This window comes from Amia ocellicauda, chromosome 7, assembly GCF_036373705.1.
Source record: "Amia ocellicauda isolate fAmiCal2 chromosome 7, fAmiCal2.hap1, whole genome shotgun sequence".
In the NCBI taxonomy this organism is placed as follows: Eukaryota; Metazoa; Chordata; class Actinopteri; order Amiiformes; family Amiidae; genus Amia; species Amia ocellicauda.
The window spans coordinates 39,621,075-39,641,605 of record NC_089856.1 but is presented as its reverse complement, the minus strand read 5'-3'; the positions used below and the strand labels follow the sequence as shown (position 1 = coordinate 39,641,605).

Below are 20,531 nucleotides of genomic sequence, written 5' to 3'. Positions count from 1 at the left end.
GGAAATGCACTGATGTTGAACTTAGTTGAGTGAATGTTACGCTGTGTCAGGTTTGATTTGTGAACACAAGAAGGATGAGTTACACATAGTTTGCACAAATGAGATGGAATGTTAGTTGGGAATGTGAAAAAAATAAATAACCACAATCAAAACAACTGCAGAGATTAATCTGAAACGCCTTTGATCCCAGAACCTACCAGGACCCATTTGATAAATTACAATGATGTCACTTCCTCCAAATGGCCTGCTCTTGATGACCCCTTTGGTCATGGCTGGTTAAGAGTTATAACTAGGATATAGTTACCCAAAGTAGGTACAGACATGTGGGATCTCCCTTTTAGACATCCTTTTCCCTTTCACTGTGACAGGGAGATAGCACTGCATTAAGATTTATATTGCACTGTCATTTGTTTAGGCAAATCACATCTGGAACTAATCACCAATTAAGCTGTAAACAGCATTTCCCCATGTTTATTGACAGATTCGGATCCAGCAGGGGGATTGTGTTGTTGGTTTGCTATATAAAAATGATATTCAACCCCCCACCCCACCAACCCCACTGCCTCCCACTTCACTGTGGTTACAGAATACTGAAGATTGCAGCAGAGCTGAGTGGCTAAGAGAGCAGAGTAAGGAAACTACGCTGTCTTTCACATGAGTCAGTCTACTGGTTTCTTTTGAGTGGCGTGGAAGGAGAAAGATTAATCCTGCTAATTAAAATCTTATCTAGAGTGAATTAAAATAAATACACGATAAAGTAAGAATGGTGTATCTTGCTTTTGTTTTTTCCCTTTTTCTTTAAGGAAATATCAGCTTATTGTTCTAAGGCATGATTCCAGCATGATTCATATAAAATGAAATCAGATGGCCTGGTGTTACTATTAAACAGAGCTCTTGGCTCTTGTATGTTTGCCAAGCAATTGATGTAGTTTGCCCAGATAGTACTCTGCAACTCTTGGAACTTTTAAGTTTCTTTTGGTATCTGAACATTGATGCCACAGTATTGTGTAGAAGCTTCAGCCAATCAACAACATGAAGAAAGACTGAACATAATTATTGCAATACAGTACATCCGGAAAGTATTCACAGCGCTTTACTTTTTCCACATTTTGTTATGTTACAGCCTTATTCCAAAATGGATTAAATTCATTATTTTCCTCAAAATTCTACAAACAATACCCCATAATGACAACGTGCAAGAAGTTTGTTTGAAATCTTAGCAAATTTATTAAAAATAAAAAACAAAAAAAGCACATGTACATAAGTATTCACTGCCTTAACAATAATAATATTGAATAAATGTTGCTATCCCTTGTGTTCTTTGTTATTTTTTAAATAATGATGTGCATAAGAACATAAGAAAGTTTACAAACAAGAGGAGGTCATTCGACCCATCGTGCTCGTTTGGTTCCATTAATAACTAAATGATCCAAGGATCCTCTCCAGTCTATTTTTAAATGTTCCCAAATTTTCAGCTTCAACCACATCGCTGGGGAGTTTGTTCAGATTGTGACGCCTCTCTGTGTAAAGAAGTGTCTCCTGTTTTCTGTCTTGAATGCCTTGAAGCCCAATTTCCATTTGTGTCCCCGGGTGCGTGTGTCCCTGCTGATCTGGAAAAGCTCCTCTGGTTTGATGTGGTCGATGCCTTGCATGATTTTGAAGACTTGAATCAAGTCCCCACGTAGTCTCCTCTGTTCCAGGGTGAAAAGGTTCAGGTCCTCAGTCTCTCAGTAGGACATTCCCTTCAGACCTGGAATAAGTCTGGTTGCTCTCCTCTGAACTGCCTCTAGAGCAGCGATATCTTTCTTGAAGTGTGGAGCCCAGAACTGTCCACAGTATTACAGATGAGCTCTAACTAGTGCATTGTACAGTCTGAACATTAATTACTGCCCTAGTTTTAAATTCTACACTTTTGACAATATACCCTAACACTCTGTTTGCCTTTTTTTATTGCTTCCCCACATTGTTTGAATGGAGAAAGTGAGGAGTCCACGTAGACTCCTAGATCTTTCTCATGCGATACTTAATCTATGTTTTGCAATGTTTTTTCTAAGCTCTAATGTGCAATGCTCTCTGCTCATGTCATAAAGAAGCAATGTCTGACATAACCTCTGGCATGATAAATAGTCATCGCATGTAGGTGAGAGATTCCTATTGTGTGACTTTTCCTGCTGTTGATTTCTATGCAGAACCCATAATAGTAACAGTTACTGTAAAATGCGTATGTTTACAGGAAAATGTGGACTTGCACTTTTTAATTTATCTTGGAATTGAAAAGTATGTTCTGTACATACTGCAAGCAAAATAAATTATTGGGAAATTGGTACTTTTTAAAATTGTGATTTAGTGCATACTGTACTATTTCAAAAGAATGGTTAAAGTTAAAGTGATCTATCATCAGGAATGCTAGCTGTGCCTTTAGTTGTTTTTTTTCTTTATATGAAATGAAATTAAATGCTTTAAAAGCAAACAAAAATGAATGTGGTTCAGTATTTGCCATAGCTTCCTTCATGGACTGTTTTTCATTAAAAAAAGAAAAACAAAACTAACACCAGAAAAAAAAGGATCCTTAATCTACTGCAGATGAAGGATTCTACAAACCTAAATTCTGTCTTAGATAAATGTGTTATATATATATACATATATATATATATATATATATATATATATACATATATATATATACATATACATATATATACATATATATACATATATATATATATATACATATATATATATATATATATATATATATATATATATATATATATACATATATATATATATATATATATATATATATATATATATAATTACACCTCCAATAGTATTGGCACACTTGATAATATAAACATCACAGGTAATGAGCTATGTATGTTATAATGTATGTGTAATGTGTAATTTTGGTTGATTTCTTTAAATCATTAATAAATTACATTATATTCCACATAATGTAATTTATTAATGATTCAAAGAAATCAACCAAAATTACACATTCCTCAAATGTATTATTATTATTATTATTATTGTGTCACAATTATTGGCACCCTTGTGAGAACACATTGGAAGGGATCTTAGAACATTCCTCCATTCAGAATCTTTCCAGATCCTTGATGTCCTTCCATCTCCGCTTATCAATTTTAAACCACAGGTTTTCAATGGGATTGGGATGGCCCAGAACCATCTTTCTGGGTTTTGATGTGTGCCTGGAGCCATTGTCTTGCTAGAAGATTCACTTGTGGCCAAGTGTCAGTCACCTGGCAGAGGCAACTAGGTTTTTGGCAAAAATAGCAATTGTATCAGTATAAAAGCATATTTTTTAGAAGAAAATTAAAGTTGTCTGAATACAGACTTATTTGCTCATCTTTATTATGGATGCCAATAATTTTTGGGGTGATTGTATGTATATGTATGTGTCTGTGTGTGTTTATATATGTGTGTATGTATATAGAACATTTAAACACATTAATTAATCAATTTATGCTATATTTGAGTCAAGTTGGCTTCTCATTCCTGAACATAAGCACATCTGACTTGTGACAGTATAAAGGGGACTGTGAAAAATAACAATAACAATCACATTTTGAACACTGCATCTTTAAACATCAGCCTCATGTTAAAGTCACACAACAGTCTGGGCATACATTTACTGATAAAATTGAGGCACCAGCAAAGCACAAAAGCTACTTTTGTCTTCCCGTCTTAAAACAGCCAGGGTTTTAAAGTGTGAAGTATTCCTCAAGAAGTATTCCTAACTCTCAGTGACAGCTCCCGTTGTGAAGCAGTTCATTATTGGTGTCTTTGCACTTTATGCATAAATCAGATTTACATTGTGGAGTTAGCCACAAAGTCTTGTTAGGGTGGCAGCATAGAATTTAACATGGAACCCTTTTTTGGCCTTCGTTTGCCAAGAGGAATATGAGGTGGGGATTAATGTTAAAAGTCGCAAGTCCTTAGTAAGACATCAAGAATCTGTGAATATACATGGAGTTGGCAGAGAGCCACTAGGGGATATATCATATTTGGCAATATTACATTTGTAGTCTCATTCTTTCTGCATATCAGTGACATTTTGTGACAGTTTAATTTGTAAGAGCTTTCTGTGTCTTGTCATTCTTGTCATTGTTGGTGTTGCTGCTTTTCTTATGTGATTTGGATAATCTCCCTTGACATATATTTGTTTTCTAAAGTTCTGAATAGTTTTCAACACATAGAGTTTAAACCATTTACCGTTCTTCCAGAACCCTTGGCTACACTTCATCAGTCTCCTATGTAATGCATGTTTTTGTGTTTGCATTTGTATGTAGGCATTTCCTGTAAACTCAAGTTATCCAAATTAGATTACAAACAGATTTGTCTGCAATTCACAGTGTGTTTGCATTGCCTTGATTGAAATATAATTGCCTGTTTAAAGAGAGATGATGAGATTTTTTATTTGTTCTGGTTCTCTCCTAAAACAATGAATTACATTATTTGGACAAGTACGTTTGGCTGATTGCATATCAAAGATTATTTATTATATAAAGGACTAGTGTGCTCACTTTCCTAGAGAGCTATGAAACCTATCATCCAGGTGAAAAGCAATTCTAAACAAATGCTATTTTCTCAGTCCAGATGTTTATCCAGTGCCTGCCTGCCAGGATTCAAGAGCCTCAGATTGAATTGCTCCTGGAATAGTTTCCTGCTGCAAATTAAACCTGGGATCAGAGCTCTTGAAAAAAACGAAACCTGCAACAGCCTCCATTCTTAGTCTTCGGTATATCAGGAGTTTGAAGCTGTTGGCAGCTGACAATAATTAAGAACACCTATTGACCTTTTACTTATTTTAAGATCTTATTTCCAAAAGGCATCCCCATTTTGTCTCTAATCAGTTTCTCTGAATCTTCCACTGTAATATTAAATACTTTTTTGGAGAATACCCTGTTTGTGTGCTTCATAGAACTGATCTTCAGATTTGGAAGATATTGGATTCATATTTATGCCACTAACACTTAAAGGCATATTCCTGTGGATATTATGTTGATTTCAGAACATGCAAGAGATTTTAAATAAAACTACAGATACACATTGCAACAAGAGATATGTCTAAACCAGGGTCCTTAGCCAGGGGGTGCAATATGCCCTTTCTGGTGGTGCAAGACATGGTTTTTGTTTTTGTATAAACTGGTATTTTCATAAATGGGTCCAGTTTGGCAGCAGCACCACCATATATATTAGCACTATGAACCGTCAGATTACAATAAGGCCACACTTTGTTTTTTTTTGTTTTCTTTCTTTCTTTTTTCTTTATTAATGTTATCTTTTAATTACCAATAATCATGAAGTAGCTGAGGTTACTGCTTTAAACATGGTAGACAATTAAGGCGGGAGAACTTGCAATATGAGCTGTATTCAGATCATTTAAAATAAATAAATAAATAAATACATGATTAAATTAAAAAAAGTTATCTGGGTATGAATACAATTCTGCCACCTGCCACGTGATTTTGAGTGGTGTGTTGTTGTGTTGTAAGCTAATGAATCTGAAGAAGAATTTCAATTTTTCAACCCTGCAAAATATAAAGCTTTTGAATTGAATTGAATGTCTTTATCATCAATGGGCCAAAGACATGGAAGATACACTGCTCCTGACCAATGAAGTTAAGACCTGAATTCATGAATTCCCTGCTCATTAATGAAGGGTTTCATGGTGGGATGAGAACTAGAAGAGTGAGCGTCTCTAGAGCAGAAAACTCAATGGTGCTGCAGGGGCAGAAAACTCATAAATTCAGACAATATATTATTTTACACACATTCATGGGGATGTTTATTTGCCAGACCATGATCTCATGTTTCTACCACAAGGGGAGTCTCCTTTGGGAAACGCACTTAGGCAATTGATCTCCTGTCCTCTATGGTTGCTTCAGACAGCTTTCATATGCAGTAGGTCAGAAATGTTTCTCTCATGTCTTCACTCTGGTGACGTCTGTGGTGATGTTCCAGTGCTGGAGTGAAGTGAGGAAGATTTGACTCCTGCTTCAGTGTCATTAGCTGGGCAGCAGGAGGGGTGGTGGTTTTACACATGACAGTAAGTAAAATATTGCCCAATCGGGCTCTCCAGCCCACAGCGTATGAGAGGGGTGACATACGCAGCTGTGCACATGCTGGCTGGCTGGCTCCTCACCGTCACAGTCTCAGCTCAGGTACAAGCACAGCTGCAAGGGTTTGGACAGGCCTGTCTGTCTGTGTGGGTGTGTGTTGGGGGTGTGCTTGTTAACTGTCATCTGCTGCTGCTGTTTCCCTGCCTGTGTGTGTGCGAAATAAAACAGCCGAGACACAGAAACCACAGCAACAACAGAGAAAACGGTATCAAGGTGCACAGATGACAAACTGACGCAGTGCTTTAGAAGACAAACGGCCTTGCTGTGCTGGCGTGGGGGCACACAGCAGAGAGCAGCTGGGGTCCGACCATCTCGGCAGCTCCTGCTGTCAATGAGGGTTTTTTAGGCTTCCATACAGCAGGAGAGCCTCTTTGCTTTCAGTGTTGACTGCTGAATGTGTATTCATGGTTGCATTGCTACCAAGTCTAGAAAACTGGCTGTAGAAATGTAAGCTGCAAATAAGATGAGCTTAACATTGTCGCAACCCCACACTGATTTATTTTGATCGTGGAAGGCCTGTCCACTAGGTTTGCACAGGCTATGAAGTGTCTCTTGGATTGTGATGCTGAATGATGGCATAGCACCATGGTGAAGGGATTCATTTTGTGTTCCCCACGTGATCCGACTCTGCTTGTCACAGCCAGCTGTCAGTCTAGGAGCTCGGTGGGATCTTCTAGGAGGTTGGCCACCTTTTCAAATCTTGCAGATCCTTCCAGTTCCAATATTTAACCTGGTGATGGTAAACATAATGTATGTCAATGTTACAAGATCGCTTTCAAAATCCAAGACTTGGCAGAATAAATAAACTGTACAATGTGTTAAGATTAAAAAATAAAAATACAGTTTCCACAGTCCAAGGATTAATTAAAATTAATTGAATTGCTTAATTGCAGATGCTTAGGAGGTCCCTCAGTGTGTGGGGGGGTGGGGGGGGGGATGATATGGCATGGTGGCATCGTATCAACCTGAAACAACAGCAGGTGAGAGGGTTAATGTGGATCTACAGCTCATCTAAGGAAAACCATGTATTATTGTTGTTGTTGTTGTTGTTGTTGTTGTTGTTGTTGTTGTTGATTATTAGATTATCTGTTTGTCCTTCACTTTGGTCATTCTGTTCTTGTTACTCTCCTTTTCCATTTTTCCATTCTTGCAAACATTTTCTTGTTTTTGTTCTCATTAGTTTTTCTTGATCTTCCCCCACTCTTGTTCTTACATTAAATTAATAAACAATCGAACCCACAAATAAATAAACGTTGAACGTTAAACTAAATTGAAAACCAGGGATGTGCTCCTGATACGATGAGCCAGTATATCCGTGAACTGGCAGCCTAGAATCATATCCCAGTGGCACGCACCTCACTGTAGGATGGAGGGCGGCCTGGTGCTCCTGTCCTCAGGTGGGATCGGCACTAACACAGACTGCAGCCCCTCTCCTGCCAGCTCCGGCTGCATTGACCTCCAGGACTTCGAGAGTCTACAGACCAACTGCCAACCAGCAGAATGCCAAGGCCAACTCATATCCAAACTATACTGTAGACAAACAAATAAATACAATGATGCATTTAATTTCATTGGAAAATGTTTAATGTTGTTTAAAGTTATATTGTCTGTCTGTTGTGAAATTGATCCAGCCGTGTCATAAACAACATCCCCCCTGTTGTATATACATATGGTATTGACACATTATCTTCAGTTCCAAAGGCAAACCTGTACCATGCAATTTTCTTTAGTATAAACAGGGAGAAACTGGTGGTGGAGACCCTTACTCTAGAACAGTGTTGTCAACCATCCTGCAGACAGCAGTCGTGGGCCTGGCAGGCTTCGCAGAACGGAGACAGAGATGTCTGGTGTGCCTGAAAAGAGAGAGAACTGTGAACCAATCAGGTCTGCTTTATAGACTTCCACATACACTCACCTAAAGGATTATTAGGAACACCTGTTCAATTTCTCATTAATGCAATTATCTAACCAACCAATCACATGGCAGTTGCTTCAATGCATTTAGGGGTGTGGTCCTGGTCAAGACAATCTCCTGAACTCCAAACTGAATGTCTCAATGGGAAAGAAAGGTGATTTAAGCAATTTTGAGCATGGCATGGTTGTTGGTGCCAGACTGGCCGGTCTGAGTATTTCACAATCTGCTCAGTTACTGGGATTTTCACGCACAACCATTTCTAGGGTTTACAAAGAATGGTGTGAAAAGGGAAAAACATCCAGTATGCGGCAGTCCTGTGGGCGAAAATGCCTTGTTGATGCTAGAGGTCAGAGGAGAATGGGCCGACTGATTCAAGCTGATAGAAGAGCAACTTTGACTGAAATAACCACTCGTTACAACCGAGGTATGCAGCAAAGCATTTGTGAAGCCACAGCACGTACAACCTTGAGGCGGATGGGCTACAACAGCAGAAGACCCCACCGGGTACCACTCATCTCCACTACAAATAGGAAAAAGAGGCTACAATTTGCACAAGCTCACCAAAATTGGACAGTTGAAGACTGGAAAAATGTTGCCTGCTCTGATGAGTCTCGATTTCTGTTGAGACATTCAGATGGTAGAGTCAGAATTTGGCGTAAACAGAATGAGAACATGGATCCATCATGCCTTGTTACCACTGTGCAGGCTGGTGGTGGTGGTGTAATGGTGTGGGGGATGTTTTCTTGGCACACTTTAGGCCCCTTAGTGCCAATTGGGCATCGTTTAAAGCCACGGCCTACCTGAGCATTGTTTCTGACCATGTCCATCCCTTTATGACCACCATATACCCATCCTCTGATGGCTACTTCCAGCAGGATAATGCACCATGTCACAAAGGTCGAATCATTTCAAATTGGTTTCTTGAACATGACAATGAGTTCACTGTACTAAACTGGCCCCCACAGTCACCAGATCTCAACCCAATAGAGCATCTTTGGGATGTGGTGGAACGGGAGCTTCGTGCCCTGGATGTGCATCCCACAAATCTCCATCAACTGCAAGATGCTATCCTATCAATATGGGCCAACATTTCTAAAGAATGCTTTCAGCACCTTGTTGAATCAATGCCACATAGAATTAAGGCAGTTCTGAAGAAGAAAGGGGGTCAAACACAGTATTAGTATGGTGTTCCTAATAATCCTTTAGGTGAGTGTATCTCCAGTTATCCAGACCATTCAGCATGCAACAATCATAAAACATCACCAAAAGCACAAAGAAAGAAAAAGTTAAACTGGGTTTCCTTTTTATTTTTTTTTAAATAAATATACTCTTGTGTACCCAACGGAAGAAAACCTAGTGGAAATAACTCTCATGCAGTGGCTTTTATGGGTGAGCTTTGATTGGCTGATAATGTCACGTGCTTCTTGGCATATGTCATATCCATAGAAAAAGCTGACATAGCCAATTCAATGTATTCATAGCCAAAAAGCTGTAATTTTGACTTTTTTAAATTGACTAATTGTTTTTTTAACGTCGATCTCAGACTTTGATAATTATACACCATATACTTAGGCTAACACTAAAGATCACTAAATAAATCAGTAAAGATACAATTTAAAAGTTAGAGTGTGACTTACCAAATAACCATGTAGATTATTTTGGAAGGCAATACATTGAACTGGTTTGCAGTTTTCCTCATTTTAATATGTATATTCAATTAGGCCGACTTTGTGCAGGTGGTGGAGTGACCTCAAAACTGTTTCCGGAGGACTGTAATGATCAAATATAGGCCACTTGCACGAACTCTGAAGTAAACAGAGTAAAGGCATTTCTGGTGAAGACTCCTCTCCTTTTGTCATTAAAAGAAAAAATGTCCTGACAGGGTACAGTAATGATACCCTCATGTTTATGATGCTGGCAAATACAAGATGTGCGAAAAGCTTTATATAAAAACTTCATATTTATTATTGTGTGTATGTGTTGTTTTTTTGCTTGTTGGTTTTTGTGTTTGTTTTGCCATTTCATATAAAAAAACAAACTGTATTCATAATCTCTTCATTGTTTCAAATCATCAAAACTACTGATCTAATTTGTATTTGTGCTAAAGTCTAGCTAGCCACCAACATGTGAACCTTATCCCTGCCTGCTCTTGTTGCTCAGTTCTCTCAACCTGTCCTTCCTCTCTCCCTGGCTGATCCTCACTTGTTTTGCCTTCTTTACTGTAGGGTTTCAGAATAATTTCTGACTATCCATTGGACTTTCATTTTTGCTTGTATTGAGATGTACTAGCTAGGTTAATAATACTGACTGGTGTAGCCAATTGTAATGTCTTATAAAATACTATGTGAAGTTTTGTAAAATATGCATCTTAATTAAAATAGCCTTAAAATACGCATCATACTTAAAAAAAAAAGAATTTATTGGAAACATCGTGTTTTTTTTTTAAGTACCGTCGTTATTACACCACCCTCTCTATATCGCCAGTTTTGCTCATGGTTTTTCATAGGCCTTATAACGAGAGCTGACTGTGCTTATGCACCAGTTATTGAGTGTCAATGCTGCAGGCATTCATAATATAAATATGAATATTCTGGCAGATATTTGGCATCTTTGAACATGCTATAAAATTACATAAAATTATTGTATTTTCCCCTCTTCCTCAGCAGTATTATTTCACTTGGTCACTTAACATCATATTCCAGCTCCTGTCTCTTTCTCTGTCTGTCTGTGCTTCTCTCTGCCAGTCTTTACTTAACTAAACTAATCAAATTGGTCATTATAAATCTTACATACAAGGAAAAAAACTGCAAAAATGTTTCTAATCTGAGACCTCGAGCTGCTGATTCATTGTAGTAAAATTAAAGCAGAGTGTCAACCGCATGTTTGCTTTTAGTTTTTGCCCTGCAGGTCTTATGGTGTCAGTCATGTTGATGGTAATATTGTTTTCATTATTTAAAGAAAAAAAAGAGAAAAGGTTCACCAGGAGTTCAGTTAGTGCACTTTGCAGTCAGAGATGCATTGGCGTCTAGCTCTTGGCAGTAATTGAGGTTTTCAAACTCACTTTTTGTACCATACAGATTTACTGCATCTAATCTTGCAAAGCTGCTTGCAAAGGTTCCTAGGTAACATAGCTATCCCATCAGAGATAAACAGTCTATCTGTGAAACCTGGGGAAAAGAAGGCATTTTAAAATTAAACTGGTAAATACAAAATGTTTAATACATTATTACTTGTATAAAATGTACATTTCCATTTACATGGGTAGCAAATGTTGTTTATGTCTCATATAAGGGGCTCTAGTCATAGCTTCTTTAAGAACTGATTGTTTTGTGACATCAAGCATTACGGTTTGTGGACTGTCTTTTAATTTGTATGCAGACACACATTATATATATGTTTCATTTTTCATATTATGGCCAACTTGTGAACATTGACATTTGCAATACGTGTCGGCAGGACTGTTAGCATTTAACATCTCTCAGCATGTTCACAATGTTTGCCACCATTGAATAGGAAGGAGCGTTATGGAAATATGTTGGATGTTTGATGCTTTAACTCTGAATTGTACAGCAAGACACGGGGAATTGTGCAGACTATGCAGGCTAGGTCTGTAGAATAATAAACGGGGGGAATGAAATCCTCTGAGGACAGGATTCTGTTTGTTTATTCAGAAGGTGCATTATGGGTGCTTGCAAAGGCAAAGCATGGGTGGTTGCAAGTCAAGACTTCTTGCAGGTTCTGTTTCCAGTTGGAGTAAGGAAGCTGTTGTTCTTCCTTCATAATTATCCAATCTGTCCAAGCTTTCAGCAAGGCTTCAAGGCGTTCTAAAAGGATGACGGTGTTGGTATAGTCAGGGACAAGTTCAAGCAAACAGAAGCCTAATGTGAAACCACACGAGATCCCATGAGCAGCAGGTGACTCCTTTTGTTTTCATAGCACAACAGTTTCATGATGTCGGGCCTAATTTCCACTGAGATCGTATTTGAAGTTGCGCTGCTTAATGTTAACATAACACTCATTCTTTCAGATAATTTACATGAACACAAAGTCACAAAATACTTCACAATATTTTGAGTGCAGAACTGTACCCCAATCCTTTTATTTCACATTAGGCCCAACAAATGTCTCAACCCAAAACAAACTTACAAATGATAACTGTATTCACAATGGAACTGGAGCTTGTGGTTTGACATCATCTTAAAAGAAAATGAACAACATGGTCTCCAAAAAAACACAATAGCACATTTGTGTTCCCTAAGATACATCTACTGTGTAATTATAGATTATGCTTGTGACACATTTGAAAGGTGCTTAGGTCGCCAATACTGCTGCTTAATATCAGTCTTTTTTAATTAGAGCTCTTCAGTGCCCTTCCTGGATGACTTCAAAACTTCAAACCAATCAAAATAGCCACCCTGTTGCTGGCGTATTGTATTATGTCTCCCCAATATAAACCCTCTTAGCTTTCTGTTGTGTTAACAGACACTTGCTGAGCAACACGTGGGCAAGAAATCATCTAGATGTTGGCTGAAACTGATAAGTCAAAGTTATGGCTACAAATAGTTCAAGAATGAAGGCAATGTTTATTGTTCCCCTTTCTCCACCCCCCCTCCACACACACACTCTCTCTCTCCAGATGGTGGTAGTAAGACATACACTAAACAGAGGAAGGTCAGGGATGGATCAACACTTCACTCTGTGTGGCATGGGGGTGTGTGAGGCCACAGACCTGCCAGGCGAGGTGCTGGCTTTTAAGCTTTTTGGGGACAATTAATCAGGGTTTTGGGGAGAGGCTGCTAATTGTCTGAGTGAACAGCCTGACTTCCAGGATGTTGTGTTTTTCTTCCATCATGAACTTTGATCCACATTGTCAATACGTGACATGAGACAAGAAGAAGGATATAAGATATTCGTCAATATCGTTTTTTTGATATCTTCTCAGTACAGCACTGTTTATGGCACTGTTTTGCTGTTGCAAAGAGAATTCAATTAAACAGTTCATCGTTCATATATATATATATTGTTATATTGTTTTAACCTAGGTTTGGATAGCCAGTAGACATGGTTAATATGGAATCTTATTTATTCTTATTTCTTTTATTGATGAATTACAGCTTTTCGATCAATTAATCAATCAATATTTAATACAGCAACCCTTCGCAAAGGAACGCCTACAGGGCACTTTACAGAACACTTTACTGAAGAACACTTTTCAGTGACTCAGTGATTGTATTTTGTTTGTACATATAATTTAAATGATCTCTACTTCCATCTTACTGATTCAGTATATACTGTGTACTAAATATCCATCCAAGCATCCATTTTCTATAACCTCTTAAACCAGTACAGGGTCACAGTGAAGCACAGAGTGCAAGGTAAGTGTATATTCAGTATCTATCTATATATGTGTGTCTAAAATTGTGATTGGGGACATTACACAGGAGAGCTAGTAAGTCAGAGTCTACATTCTCTTCTGTGTGAGGTTCCATGCTTCACCAGTTCCCACAGTCATTCTGAACTTTTTTAAATTTCTTTGTATTTTACATTGTTTTTAAGAAGAAGTGACAAGGCCAGATTAAATTAACCTCTGACCCCGGACCCTGCAGGGTTCCATGTTTTATTATTTTTAGTTTTGGTCTCAGGAAAACGGACACATAATTAAATGTAATGAAAGCAAACGTGGGGTTGTTGCGTTAAACTCATTTGACATTGTTTTGACTGCATGAAGTCATGAACTTCTGTACATGTTTTTTGCACTGAGGAGCATAGCTGTGGTCAGGGCCCTGCAGCTCTCACACCTATAGTGGAAATACATTAAAAACACATTCCCTTTCCATTATAAGGCTTAATAGTTTTACAGGTCACATGATCTTTTACACAGTCTTTCCAGATAATAAGGTTTGAAAGGAAGAGAAGAACCATATCTGATGCAAGTCTGGTATCACCTGTATGTGAGACCAGAAAAGAAACTACAAGCTGTGACATTATAGAGGTTCTTCTTTGATCAGTAATACAAATTGACAACTTGGAACACTTATTGTAAGACTTTTTTCTTGTTCATTCAACTTTTCAGCACAGAGAGAACCTACGCCAGTTGGATTCGTTCAACTTCAGCAAAATAAACAGACATCTGCTCTTAACTTGCCAGGCAAAACAGTTGCAAGGCCATTTAGAAAAAGTGTTGCTTACTCTGCATGATTGCTGTCTCCATTTGAAAAACATAATGTTATCAATGTCTGATTGGCAAATGCAAGGAAATCATGAACTATGAACTATGAACTGACCATGAACTAAATTAAAATATTCTACCGGAATAAATGGAACGTTTTCGGGGTAAAGTTGGATATTCAGCTCATATTGTGAGAGACTATATTTAATGTTCCACACAGTCTCCTATTTGAGATACACACAGAGCTGTGTTTTTACATAGAGTTTAAAACTGAAGTTCTGGAGGAGGACAACCCCTATCTCATACTTGACTTCCACCTTCCCAAGCACAAGTATCCGCCAACATAGGTACTTTCCCACCCCACACACAGCCTTTGTGTAAGCTCATTGGCTCATTCCTTTTAGTGGTCATAGTTCCCTTAGTCAAATGAGTCTAGGCCAAAATAAACTACTACATACGCCTATTGGGGTTGTCGTAACTCCAGAACTGTAATATATTGTAGATACGTGAATTTCATTGTGTCACTCAAAACAGTTTGACTTTGTTTCATAATTGTGTTTTGTCTACACTTAAGGTAGCAATACAAATGCATGAGTAGAAAATACTTTGCCTGATTGCCAGGAATTCTGTGCTTTGGGCATGTTTTTTTTTACACATCAAAAGGAGACAGCATGTGTGACACATTCAAAATGTGTGATATTTAGTTTAACAGTTCCTTCAGGCTATATAGTGTAAAAGGAAAGGAAAAAAAGAAGAAAGCCACCTGTGCTTCATTAGGACAGTTGCTCGACATTTTCCACTTTCACAGTCTGTGGTTCACTGCATATTATTGATTTACAAAGAACGTCTTATAATTTGCAATCAAGCCCGCACAAGCAGAACTGGACCCCGACCAACACAACTAAATTGCCTGAAACTGAAAGAAGGAAAATTAAGTATTAGATTTAGCAGTGATACAGTAATCACAGTAAGTAATACAACCGTGCCATATGGACAGAAAAACTTTCTATTCATTTTGAGTAATAGCTGGAGGGCCCTAACAACTGTTTAATATTTATTAGAAAACGCAAGACAGATATGAGACACATTTTCCAATTCAAATTCACAGTCATAAAACAGGCAGCTAAGAATATGAGAATGTTCACATTTATATATGAGAGCAACATGTTAATGTTTATCAGTAGAAGATGCCTGGGGTGGTGTATGCATTGTTTTGCTGAAGCTGTCATAAGTTGTGGTGATGAACATGTTTACAGTGTTGGCTACTCAGCTGGGAATGTGCGTACAACAGTCACTACACAGACATGCAGAATAAGTATGATTTCGAAGAATGAGTAGTAATTATAAATGAAGGCAACATGCTATTATATGGAAATACCACAAAGTTGTGCTTTTGCATCCGGTACCTTTGGTTTCCCGCTGCATCATATGTTATAGAGATTTATGTCTGCATCATTTTACAAGCAATAAAAAACAATGAGTTCCACTTCTGACAAGCTGTAAAATACTTATTTCAACTTCATATGAAAGTCTCATTATAATAATAATAATAATAATAATTACTATTATCTCTTTCTCTCTCTCTCTCTCTCTCTCTCTCTCTCTCTCTCTCTCTCTCTCTCTCTCTCTCTATATATATATATATATATATATATATATATATATATATATATTATTGTATTATCCAACACAACTTCACATTGTGTTTCAGAAGAACCTACTCTATCAATATAACTCTTATAACATGCTCACTGAAATGTCTTGCATACATTATAATAAACTGTAATTTATCCTTCGGTGAGAAGGGTTTTCTTAAATACTTAAGCAGACTTAAATCATTACATCAGGACTAAAGAAAAGATTTCCACTATCTGTGCAGAGTTATGAAATCTGCAAGAGATCACACATTTGCCATGCAGTGTAATAGTTTTTTGTATTCGTTTTTATATTTATTATTATTATATTTTATATTATTTTTGCTAATTTGAAACATAAATTACAAAGCATATCTCTGTGTGTCTAAACAAGATTAAATGTCTATTAAACTTCCTTTCAAGTTACAGCTGTCATTTTAATGTGGCAGCTTGCTACCATTTTAAGATCTATGCTGTTAATCAAATACTGTCATCTTGAGAAAAACACCATAGCTTATTACCCCCCGTTTCACATAGAGATAATATTATATTTTTAATGCTTTTGAAATTATTTATGCACAAAAACTCTTCAGAATTTCTGTAGTGTACTATTAAGAATCCTCAGTTTTGAATTTTCATGAATAGTTTATGATTTAATTTATTTCTTGTGTTAGGTGCCATGTAGTATCAGACTACTGTTTTGTCTGGGTATCATGCGGCAATTTAACATTCCTTCCAAGCCTGGGGTATTTTGAAAGCATGGTACCCCTGCCTTACGTGCATTTGTATTTTTTATAAACTGTTACTTCTTCTAAATTGCAGCTTTTGTAACACTGAAAAAATTCTTACATAAAGGAAACAAACTGTCTCTCTGTCCTATTCCCGGTTTTATTGCGGTCGAGGGAAAGTGAAGCCAAGATGTTTGCAATTGTAACATACAATGTAGTTGCCAATATTGAGGTTAACCATAAAATACTTTTTCATTGTAATTTATACCAACAGTTCTTTTGTTGGCTTTAGTGTCAGTACAGTATTCATTCTCAGGTTATTAACCTCAAAGTTACATAACATACTCTCCTATTGCATGTCAGGGAACTAAGACAGAACAGAACTTTATCTAAACTGGAATAAAAGACTACTTTAACAGCCCTAATACACAAACTGTTTTATTTTAAGTCTGAAAAGTAATCTGAACTGGTGAAAGATTGATAGTGAAATAAAACATTGACATGGAAAGTATGGGAATTCAATAATTCCTAATAATACAGTGATCAAATTCCCACCTGTGTCATTCTAAACAGTCCGTAGCAATACAGCGTATTGTAAAAACTAAATATCCAAGAGGTTTACTCGATAGGGTGTAATGAACGGCCTGCATGGTGTAAACTGATTTACATCATGAAATCTCTTCATTAGACTGCATACTCTTGTCTTGCTTGATTGAAAACGTCACATTAATATCCCATAATGTAGTAATAAACTGGTCAGTAAACGTGCTTCTGCCACTGTCCAAGAATAGAATAGAAAATAAGAAAACAAAGGCTTGGCCTAAATTACAATTTTAACACACACTAGTATCATGTTACAAGCCGAGCAGTTGACACCAGTAGACTCCTTTTCTGTCATCAAGTCTTGGGTTTGGAATTTGCAATTGGCAGCTACGTTGAAGTTTTGATTTAATCCAGATCCCAAATGTAATAAAATGGGAGGTGGACATTAAATCTCACGCAGTTTCGGTGTCCAAACTATTATAATCTATAATCTTATAATTATATAATCTTTCCATTTTGTATTCCAGTCCCACAGGAGCTGCCATGAATGGATTGCTTTAAACATAACTTATTACTTATTTACTTCTTCAATTTTAAATGTTAATTTATACTTTACTCAAATACATCTATGGATTAGAAAACGAAAACAGAGAGACTTGTCTAGTTTTGTGTTTATTGTTCAAATTATTAAAAAAAAAGTCTGTCAAAAGCAGCTGTTAAAACAGAAGGGAGGAGAGAATCATGGAAGACCTTCCTAAGGATTGAAACATCAAAATTCTGTTACCCGCCTGTGCAGGATAGCGGCTGAAAACGCTTCTCTTCCTTTCTTGGAATATCTGAGTCACAATCAGATCATCTGTGAATAATTTTTTCAATCTGGAAAAAGCTCGGCCAAAGGAAATCTTTCCTTTGAAGGCACTTAAGCACTCAGCCTCATTAATACGCTCAGATTTGTGTGGAAATATTTTTTTCAATGTTTTTTATCTGAAAGAGTTCTGGCCAATCACCAGATCACTTTGAGTTTGCTACTTACTGCAAAAGGTGTCTTTCACCTGCAGACTGGAGAATGGTCAATTTTCTTGTTTGTCACCCACATGTTCTTTTGACTGCATAGTTAGTCACATAATTCAGGAAAGGAGACACAGGCTCCACACAGATGTGAGAGGCAAGCAGGTGTACCAATCATATGTATTATTTATGTGTAATGGGTTAATAAAGTTTCAATGGACTGATCTTACTTCATCTGTCTTACCCCGAGGCCTAGAATGTTCTTTCCCAAAAACCTGCTCCTTCTTAAGTGGTGGAAACCACACGGACTTAGCAGTAGCCCTACCCTGGTGACTTGTGATCCACTTTGTCTCTTTGTTCACTGCAGAATCCTGAGGTATTACTCAGAGGGGTAGTTGTGCAATTTGCTTGGACCTCTCCGGCTCGACAGCGAAATGGTTGTGGAGGCCCGTAAAACAGATTAGAGTCAGACTGTCCATGCTGAAAAGGAATGAATCAGAAACTGGAACAACCAGCAGATAAATAAATCAGGGATTAGATCATCTTGCCTTCTTGGACTGTAGTCATCAAACGAAAGTGCCGGGGGCTGTACCTGGGAGAAATGTAAGTGAACACATTTTTAAAACAGGAGAGAAAGAGAGAGATAAATTAGCTCTAACAATAGAAACGTCCCTGTAGTTTGTTACAGACCAGAGCTGTTTGAAAACAAGACCAAGACCTATCCTCCTCTACGAATTATAGCTTACAAGAGAGACTGGAAAATGTAACGATGAATATATATGAAAAGACCATCCTATAATACACATCATGAAATGAATATATGAAGAAAGATAACTGACATGTTTAGCAGATTCAGGGGACCAACAGTGCATATGTGTCTGATTAAAATTAATCAGCACTTAAATTACCTTAAATTTAATAAAAAAATAAAAATAAATAACAGAATATAAAAGGTTTGTTTAAGAAAAAGTAATACCAGACACTAGACACTCTTTGCTGTGTTAATGTGTTGTCACTGTGTACATGACATGAGTCAATCATTCGTTTACAACAGGCAGCAGTATTTATTCTGTGTCTCTGATGTCGACAACGACATTATAAGGCTTAAGTAGTCGCTGATGCCATGCCATAATCTGTAATGATTTTCCATTTTTATAACATTTATTCAGATGGAAATCTCATGTTGACTTTATGGATATTTATTATTCAAAAGGGAACACTCCACATGCACTGCTGCATAATTAGACTTTTCATATATCTTAAAGGAGGAGATCTTTGGGGATATTTTAAGTCCTTGTTTTTCAACCATTACCAAGGCCTGCTTTCTAAATTCAAATTTAGCATAATGCTGATAGTCCTGGATTTACCTTTGACAGAATAAGTGCTTACTGAAAAAATCAAGGTTCTGTGAGCAAAACACCACCACCACCAAAACAGATTCCCAGAATGAATCCATGTGATTAAATGGGGGAGGGGCTGGGGGATAAAATTGTGAAACTTTAAAAACAACAAAATAAAGCAAACAGATTGCCATCTTGACTCACAAATGCACATAGTTTCGTATCCAGGACATAGCTACTTTATTCAGGGTTTCTGAAGGATAAAATAAAACTTCTATCTTGATGTCTGTGACCCTTGTATCTAGGAGAATACTTGGAAGGAAATATATTCCACTGTCTCGTACAACATCTGTTGACTGAAGAACACCTGCTATATCATTTCCAATGCCTCAATCTCCTTTTGTTACAGCAGTAAAAAAAAAATGAATTGATGCTTCACCACCCAAAGGCTGAGATGTTGCATCAACCAATGGTAAAAACACCACCAGCAGGGTTTCAAACCTGTTTTTCACACTCAAAAAACTAATTCATAAAAAAGAAAGAAAGAAAGAAAAATGTTTCTGCAGTTTTTATTTGTGTCTGTTTAATGTTATTACTATCCATATCTAGGTTCTTGGTTGTCTGGCTTCAAAACAGAAAAAACGGTAGCTCCTGAAGTACTGTGGTAACCCAACGTGGCAGAACTTCAAAAAAGGATCCTGAAGTATTAATTCAATAGAAACCGTTTTACAATTGCTCCTGCTATTAAAATGGTTCCTGGTTTTTAAACATAGCTTTTCCAGTTGTATGAATAATCGAGTTTAAAACATTAGTGTGACACAGAAGATGTTCAGTTACATGAGATTTGTGGAGCCCTGTTTTATACACACAGAAACAGAAGCGTTATTTACCCAGTATTTGTGATGTTTAGTCCCTGCAGGATATTTCTACCCATGGTCAAATTCAATCGCCCCAAGAAGTACCCTGAGAAAAGGTCTTGACACTTAAAAGAAGAGTTCACAGTCAGCCTTCAGTGTTTTTCCGCAGGAAGCTGAAATAAAAAGAGGGCAGC

The 20,531-nt window shown here is 37.3% G+C and overlaps 1 long non-coding RNA gene across 1 annotated transcript; it reads right to left on the bottom strand.

The window, feature by feature from the left end:
• Positions 1-6,218: 6,218 nt before the first annotated feature.
• LOC136754155 (uncharacterized) lies at positions 6,219-7,990 on the bottom strand. The gene is made up of 3 exons (XR_010817541.1): positions 7,910-7,990; positions 7,499-7,673; positions 6,219-6,873 (listed from the first exon to the last, which is right to left on the bottom strand). It is a non-coding gene; the product is annotated as an uncharacterized LOC136754155 (long non-coding RNA).
• Positions 7,991-20,531: the final 12,541 nt, after the last annotated feature.